Here is an 8,759-nt window from a genome sequence, read left to right as displayed (position 1 = left end):
ATTTTTTTCCTCTATTATGATTAACCTTGTACCTAGCCTCGCCACATGTAGGACAATGTTGCAAATTAACAAACTCTTTTCAATACAATAAATAGTCATACTTACACGCATGAATAGTCTCGTATCCCAAGCCTAAGTCACGAGTTTTCATTTTGCTTTATAAAATGAACTAGGGATATACTACTACACATTGGAAACGCTGCTCTTAAGAGTTCTAACAACATGTCGAACGACTTGTTACTCCAACCATTTAGAACATCCACATGCATCAACTTAACCAAAAAATTCAACAACGAAAATTCAGAACAACCGAAACTCATTACGTGCTTCATTTAATAAGTCATGAAATATATTATTTATTCTATCTTCATCTATATCTATCCCAACATTCATCGGTCTTTCATTTTCCAAACGACATAACTCTGTTTCCTCTTCATGTTCAATGGGAGCTTGTAAATCATTTAGCATACCAAACATTTCATTTTCTTCGTTAAATTGCCTACTACTAGTTCCTTCATCAAAAGAATTACTACTAGTTCCTTCCTCAAAATTTCCTGTACCTCTAAAACTTAATGACTCTCCATGATACACCCATTCGGTGTAAGAGGGAGATATTCCAATAGTCAGTAGATGTTGTTCCACACCCTCTAATGAGCTCCAACGTAAATTCAAACATCTCTTGATGGACACCTTAATCGTCCTTAGGCATTAACGTGAAACTTGATAAATTCTAAAAATTGGGTCACTCCCTGTCTATACTCAAGGGAGAACTTATTTCTAAGTTTCATCCAACTCTTGTCCATCGTTTAAGTCCCTAAAACATAAATAGGTTTGATTAGAAAGAGATACATATCTCTTTCTCTCTTTCACATCCATAACTTACTCCCCTAAACTTTCACTAAAACTAACTTCAAAATACTTCAAAAATCTTCGCATCCTACCCATCCCTTCAAACTACAGAGGCTACCATAACTGCAGGATAGCCAATGCAACCTAATTATTAACAACAAAATACTTCAAAAATCTTTGCATCCTACCTACCCCTTCCAACAACGCTACCTTACAAGCCATCAAAACATGAAACAAATTCAAAACAAACAAGGCCACCATAACTACAGGATAGCCATCCCAAATAGAAACATATTCAGCACAAAAAAGACCACCATAACTGCAGGATAGCTAAGTGAAATCAACAACCAAGTTATTCAACACAAATAGGATACCATAAACCCCCCTTCAAATTTAAATACAACCATACCCTCCCCCCCCCCCTCCCCCCTTCAAATTTCAATGCAACCATAACCCTCCCCCCTTCATTAAAATTTGAATTCAACTATAAACCTCCTCCCCCCCCCCCCCCACCCCCAATTCAAATTTCAATACAACCATAACCTTCCCCCTTCATTAAAATTTAAATTCAACTATAACCCGCTCCCCCCTTTCATTTGAATTCAACCATAACCCCCCTTCATTTGAATTCAACCATACCCCCCCTCTTTCATTTGAATTCAACCATAACCACCCCCCTTCATTCGAATTCAACCATAACACCCCCTCATTCAAATTTCAATTACACTAACAATATTACACACTAACAATATATCAATTCAAAAATCTAATCCAAAAGAAAATTTTAAAACAATTTTTTTTTTAAAAAAACCCTAAACTAAATCTTAAACCTAAAACAAACTTATTTTAAACTTACCTATGTGGTGGCAGACGACGACGGACGGTGATGAGGAAGGGCAGCGGTGGGGAGTACGGACGAACGACGACAACTCTCCAACTTTTTCTTTCTTCTTCGTTTCGGTTATGTTTAAAATAGGAGTTTTTTTATGCCACCTAAAAACGTTGGAAAATTCCCAAAACGGCGTCGGAAAAATACCACTTTTCCTGACGCATTTAATGAGCGTCGAAAATACTTCTTATTCCCGACGCCTTTCCCAACGCCATGCATAGTGCATCGGGAAAACTCATATTTCTCGACCTTAATTTCTCGACGCGCAATTAACGGGTCGAGAATAAGGGGTATTCTCGATGCCTTAATTTATGCATCGGGATAGCCCTTTATTCCCGACGTTTTTTATGCCGACGTCGTTTGATTCGTCGGAAAAAGCCTGATTTTTTGTAGTGGGGAGAACATCAAGTTGTAGCAACATTTTGACAAAATAGGATATTTAACATGTTTTATGGATTTAATGGGTTTTTATTCTATCAAGAAACCAAAGCATGTGATTCCATGCACCACTTCCACCAAGATATTGAAGTGTTCTATGTCGTAGAATAAAAGTGTTCAATCCTTTCAAATATGATAATTTAGACAAATAATATGTCAAATTGTCAAGGCACTCTATGACACACTCCATATTTGTAGTGTATGAAAAGCAAAGCGCAACATGATCCTAACACTACCACAAATATCTTTCAATATTGTGAGCACTCACTCAACACACTATTTGACGCTTAATATTTGTAGCATCGTGACATTGTCACAGTTTTTTGAAGAAAAAAAAGGTCTTTATTGTTACAAGATTTGTTTTCTGTGAAAATACAATGTTTCTGAGATAATTTTTTAGAATAAGAAAGTTGTATGCACAATACTATTTAAAGAATCACAATTTTTGTAGTGAATCTCCATAATCAACTATCTCCAATGGTTATTATTTGTGTAATCTATGCATCCCGCTATTTTATCTTGTGGCACTTAAAAATCAAAGTAATTATGTTATTGTGTTGTCATGTAATTTCCACATTATAGTATAACTTGAAACAACAAAATATCAAGACCTAGTCTAAAGTTTGTGAGGTAAATTAGTATGGAAATGTTTTGAATATATATTTAAAAGATAAGTTATTTTGAAAAAAAAATTGTAATGTTTAGTAACCACTTAAAGTAACTTGTAAAATGTATTTTAAACAGTTTTAATAAAAAAAAAATTTAAAATAAATAGAAGTTTTTTTAAAAAATATTTATTCCTCAAGTGAATATAAACAACCTCTATACCTTTATCTTTGACATTTACTTTTAGTTATCCATATCATTTTATTACATTATCGCTCTGCTTGTTATTGTTGCTTGATTTGCTTCACATTATAAAAGAGTTTTTCTTCCAACAAACAATACTACCGAAAGAATTAATATTATTGGTACTCTTTGAAGGGATGGAACGTCAACCGGAAGCAAATGATCACTTGTTGTTTCAATTTTCATTTGGAATATACACCACAAAAGTGTGAACACATAATACATATATTATATAATTCCTAGACTAGAAATACAATGAAGAAATAGACCATTCCTTTGAAGAATTGTTCTTCGATTCTTCATATTCTTCGTGAATTTCAAGAATTTGTCTTTGTTTTCCGATCTCCCAACGACACTATCCAATCTACCCCGCTACTTTATTGGCAAAGACTGGTTCTTGGGAACTAACTTTTTGAAAGAATGGAAACTTTATTTTGGAGAGTTCTTTCCCATTCAACCTTTCTTTGTCTTTCTCTTGAGAGAGATTATGTCACACCCCCTTCTTAGTACCATCTCTAGCTTGAGGAAGAGGCATGACGCCAACACATGTCGACTCTCTTACAACATCTATTGACCACTTTGACTTGACTGACTTGTTTAGAAATATTGTTTAAAATATTATAATATACTTAGTTTAACACACGTTGGAAAGCTTACATTTAAGTACATTGTTTTGAAAACAACAATATTTTAAAACCAAATGTTTAAAGAGTTCAATACAACACAAGCTTTATTGTACTCAACAACGTTCTTCACTTTAACTTTGACAATCAGTAAACATGTCCTTAATGGACTAAGACAAACCACTACTTACCAGATCAATTGGCTGACTGGTGGTAGTAGGCTAATCTTTGAGATCACGATCACTACTTGGAAAGTGAAAACACTTGAAAAAGTGACCTGGAAGGCTTAGTGAGTGACTATCTTTAACTAATATGAAAATCATAAACATAAAGAGAAAATTTAAACATGAGCAACATAACAAATTTTATTTCTCAGTTTTTTAAACAAGCTTGCATTAAATTATAAGTAAATGAATTATGACAAATATTTTCACTACTTTAATGCCCATCTGGCAATGTTGTAGTAGGGCTTGGACAATACTCTTAACTTCTTAACTGTAATCTCATTGAGTGGAAACAACATTATATTAGTGGCTATTTTTGGTTTTGTGGTAGAGCTTGCTCAATATCCACAACTGTCTTTACTAAAACTAGGCAACATTGTAGTAGAATTTAATCAATACTATCAACAATCTTCATTGAAGTTCAATTCTTCATCACAACAGTGGCAATCTCTTTACGTGAACATGGTTACTTTTCTTGAAGGACTTAAACTTATCTATAAATATCTCGGATATAGAGTAATGCAAAACAAGCTTAAATAACTTAAATAAAAATAACTTACTTAGCATAAATCTCAAATTGCTTAATACTTGGTAACTTGCTTAGCATAAATCTCACTCATGATTTAGTAAATCACGCTTGTACTTAAAACTTACTTAAATCTCGTGCTTAGTGACCAAATCATTTAAAAAATCATGTTGCTTGTCTTGTACTGAATCTTAAAGAAACTAAAGGAAAATGTCCTTAGTAACTCATGCTTGATAATAAAACAGGCTTGGTAGTAAGTTTACATACTGCTCGTGCTTTGCTTTGCTTCTGAAACATTTCTTCAAACATGCTTTGCTTAAATAGTTTGCTAAATCTCATGCTTTAGGTCTTGGTAATAAATACAAGAAGTCGTGATTGTAATATGCTTAATAACACAATAGCTTATTTAAATACTTTACTTGAAAATAATGCTTAATAGAAAAACTTAAAATCATTTTATCACTCACGAGTTTAAGCTAAATTCCTTATTTTGTAGGTTTGTCCTTCTTTTTGACATAAAATTGGAGAAATTAATTAATCTCTAATTAATACTCTTGATCTTATAAAATATCAAATTTTACTTTAAGAATCTCCAAAATTGTAAAAAATGGCATATTAGTGTAGTGTGACTCACGTGCATGGCTAGCTAATGGGCATGGACCACCATCAGTCCATAAGTACACCAACATCAAAATTGGATCAGAATTGTACCATCAGTTCATATGTAATGTCATGAAGCTGTATTCCAACATCACATCACACACTCTGTACTTTTCATTTAAGGAGGAATGTAGAGAAGTACTTCAAGGATGACACAATTAAAAAACTATTTCATGAAGCATTTTGTTGAAGATTTTGTCTAAAAGAAAATATGAGATTATTTCTTTTAAATATAAGATAATCAAAAGATAAAAAGATTCCCATTTATTTTAGGAATCTTCCAAAATATCTTTGTGAAAATAGGAAATATATATATATATATATATATATATTTAAACGGGTTGTTTTCGAAAAGTGTTGACCGACGAAACAAATAAAGAAACAGTATACAGTGTTAAAGGTCGATAAAATATTGATTGCCTGTTTGTCGAAGTCAGAGGTACGAATTAGTAGTAGAAGCAGCATGTACGAAAAAGTAGTGCGATCTTATGACTAAAGGTTTTAGATGTTGATCTAAGTTGATTTATATGATGAGTAATAATAAGGACGAAGAAGTGATTTGAGTGATCACAATAGAAACTTCAGTAGAGTATGAAGACTACGTCCGAAAGATTCACTCATGCATTCAGGGGAGCCTGAAGTCAGACACCATCAAGAAGTATGACTCATGCATTTAGGGGGAGCCTGATGTTTGAAGCTATTGAGCATGCTAAATAGTCATATAGTAAAATAAAGTTCATATGCTGATTTTATGTATTTTGACTGAAAGTGAATTTAATAAAATTACTCATCTGGGTCGTGCGCAGTTCTCCAGCCTCATTGGCCGAGCTGGGTTACCAAAGTTTCTTGTGTTATTCTTGTTTGATGTCCCTCTAGCGATTACAATAGTTATTAACATGTGGATTAATTAAAGGTTATTTGATTATCTCACATTTTCAATTGGTATCAGAGCGGGTTGCATGATCATGGAGATAATCAGAGAGGAATCTTCAGCTTCTCGTCCTCCCGTACTAGATGGTAAAAATTACTCATATTGGAAGCTTCGTATGATATTCTTTATTAAAACTTTAGATGGGAGAGCTTGGAGGGCTCTTGTGGCTGGTTATGAACCTCCGATGATTACTGTGGATGGTGTATCAATTCAAAAACCTGAGGTTGATTGGACTGATGCTGAAGAGCAAACATCGGTTGGGAATGCTATAGCTCTAAATGCAATATTCAATGGTGTGGACCTAAAGGTGTTCAAACTTATAAACTCTTGTAGTACAACCAAAGAAGCATGAAGAATAATGGAAGTTGCTTATGAAAGGACTTTTAAAGTCAAGATATCCAGATTACAGATGATAACATCGAAATTTGAAGCATTGAAAATGTCTGAAGATGAATAGGTTTCAGAGTGCAATGAGAGAGTTCTGGATATTGCTAATGAATCATTGTTGCTTGGTGAGAAAATTCCTGATTCTAAGATTGTGCGAAAGGTGCTATGCTCTCTATCTAGGAAATTTGACATGAAGGTCACTGCCATAAAGGAAGCACACGATATTACTACATTAAAACTTGATGAGTTATTTAGGTCTCTGTTTACGTTGGAAATGACAATATCTAATAGAGAGAACAAGAAAGGCAAGAGGATCACTTTTAAATCCATATATGAAGAAGAGACACTAGTGAATCAATCTGATAACGAAGTCAACATAGATGAGTCAATAGCTCTACTGACGAAGCAGTTCTCTAAAGTGGTCAGGAAATTCAAAAATACAAATACTATAGAATCAAATGCTCAAAATTCAAATCAATATAGAAGAAAAGATGGTAAGAACACTATAAGAAGGTATAATGTAGTCTCAAACAGAAGGGACAATGATTATGGAAAGGAAAAGGAGGGAGAAGGAAGGTGTTTCAGATGTAGAGAATGTGGAGTTGGTCGTTATCAGACTGAATGTCCCATATTTCTAAGAAGACAAAAGAAAAACTTTCGTGCTACCTTGTCAGATGAGGACATTGATAATAGTGAAGATGATAATGGCATAAAAGCTTTCGCAGTATGTATTATAGAAATCGATTTTGGAGATGAAAGTGAATGTTTTGAAGAAAATTATGATGAAGAACTGACTTTTGAGGAACTCAAAGTGCTGTGGAAGGAAGATTCTGAAGCCATAGCAATACAAAAAGAAAGAATTCAAGACCTTATGGAAGAAAATGAGCAATTAATGTCTGTCATATCATCTCTAAAGCTGAAATCGAAAGAAGTTCAGAATGACTACGATCAGACGATAAAATCTGTGAAGATGTTAAATTCAGGAACTGAAAAGTTAGACTCAATACTAAATTCAGGACAGAACAGTTCAAGTAAATACAGTCTTGGTTTTGATGTTTCAGTAAAGAGCATTAAACCTACAACTGAAATAAAGTTTGTTCCTGCTTTAGTAAAAGAAGAAACTGAAACAGTTCCTACAACGACAGTTGTTAGTCCTCCAGCTAAAACTACAAGATGGATTTGTTATTATGTGGTCAAAAAGACCATATCAGACCTTTTTGTTTTAAACTAGAAAGAGACAAATGGTGCCAGCGGAAGGCAGAGTATGGTAGTCTAAAGCATAAATCAACTTTCAAAAATTGGAACAGAGAAAAAAGAAGTCGTTTGGTCCTGAGAGTTAAACCGTCTGAACACTGCAATATTGCCTTTACAACTGTTCAAGCCACGAATGATGCCTGGTACTTTGATAGTGGATGTTTTAGACATATGATCGAAAATAGATCGTTTTTCTCTGAGTTGAAGACATATGATTGGAAACAAATCATTTTTCTCTAAGTTAAAGGAATGTGCCTCGGGTCATGTTACGTTTGGAGATGGTGCAAGAGGAAGAATCATAGCTAAAGGAAACATTAATAAAAATAATCTACCTTGTCTAAATGATGTTAGATATGTGGATGGATTAAAAGAAAATCTGATCAGTGTGAGCCAGCTATGTGATCAAGGTTACAGTGTGAATTTTAGCAAAGCTAGTTGGTTGTAGTTTACAAAGATAATCATGTATTTATGAGTGGTAGTCGACAGGAAAATAATTGTTACCATTGGATTTCTAATAACTCTGATATATGTCACTCTACTAAAGAAGATCAAACCTGGTTGTGGCATGGAAAGTTGGGGCATATTAGCTTAAGGAGCATAGATAAAGCTATAAAAAATGAGGTTGTGGTAGGTATTCCAAATATAGACTTCAATAGTAAATTATTTTATGGAGATTGTCTAATTGGAAAGCAAACCAAAGTGTCTCACAAAAGTCTAAAAGAATGTTCCACAAATAGAATTCTTAAACTACTACATCTGGATCTTATGAGGCCGATGCAAACTGAAAGTCTTGGAGGAAAGAAGTACGTATTTGTTGATGTGGATGATTTTTCAAGATTTACTTCGGTTCAGTTCTTGAAAGGTAAATCTGATACTGCTAAAAGTTGTATCAGCCTTTGCTTGAATTTGCAATGTGAAAAGGGGAAAAAGATTAGTAGGATCAGAAGCGATCATGGTAAGGAGTTTGAAAATGAAGATCTAAATAACTTTTGTGAGTCGAAAGGAATACATTATGAATTTTCTGCTCCTAGAACTCCTTAGCAAAATGGAGTAGTTGAAAGAAAAAATAGAACTCTGCAAGAAATGGCTCGAGTCATGATATATGCCAAATGTTTGCCTTTAAACTTTT

The sequence above is a fragment of the Cucumis melo genome, chromosome 2, assembly GCF_025177605.1.
Source record: "Cucumis melo cultivar AY chromosome 2, USDA_Cmelo_AY_1.0, whole genome shotgun sequence".
NCBI classification, from domain to species: Eukaryota; Viridiplantae; Streptophyta; class Magnoliopsida; order Cucurbitales; family Cucurbitaceae; genus Cucumis; species Cucumis melo.
Note: the sequence above shows the minus strand (reverse complement) of the source record.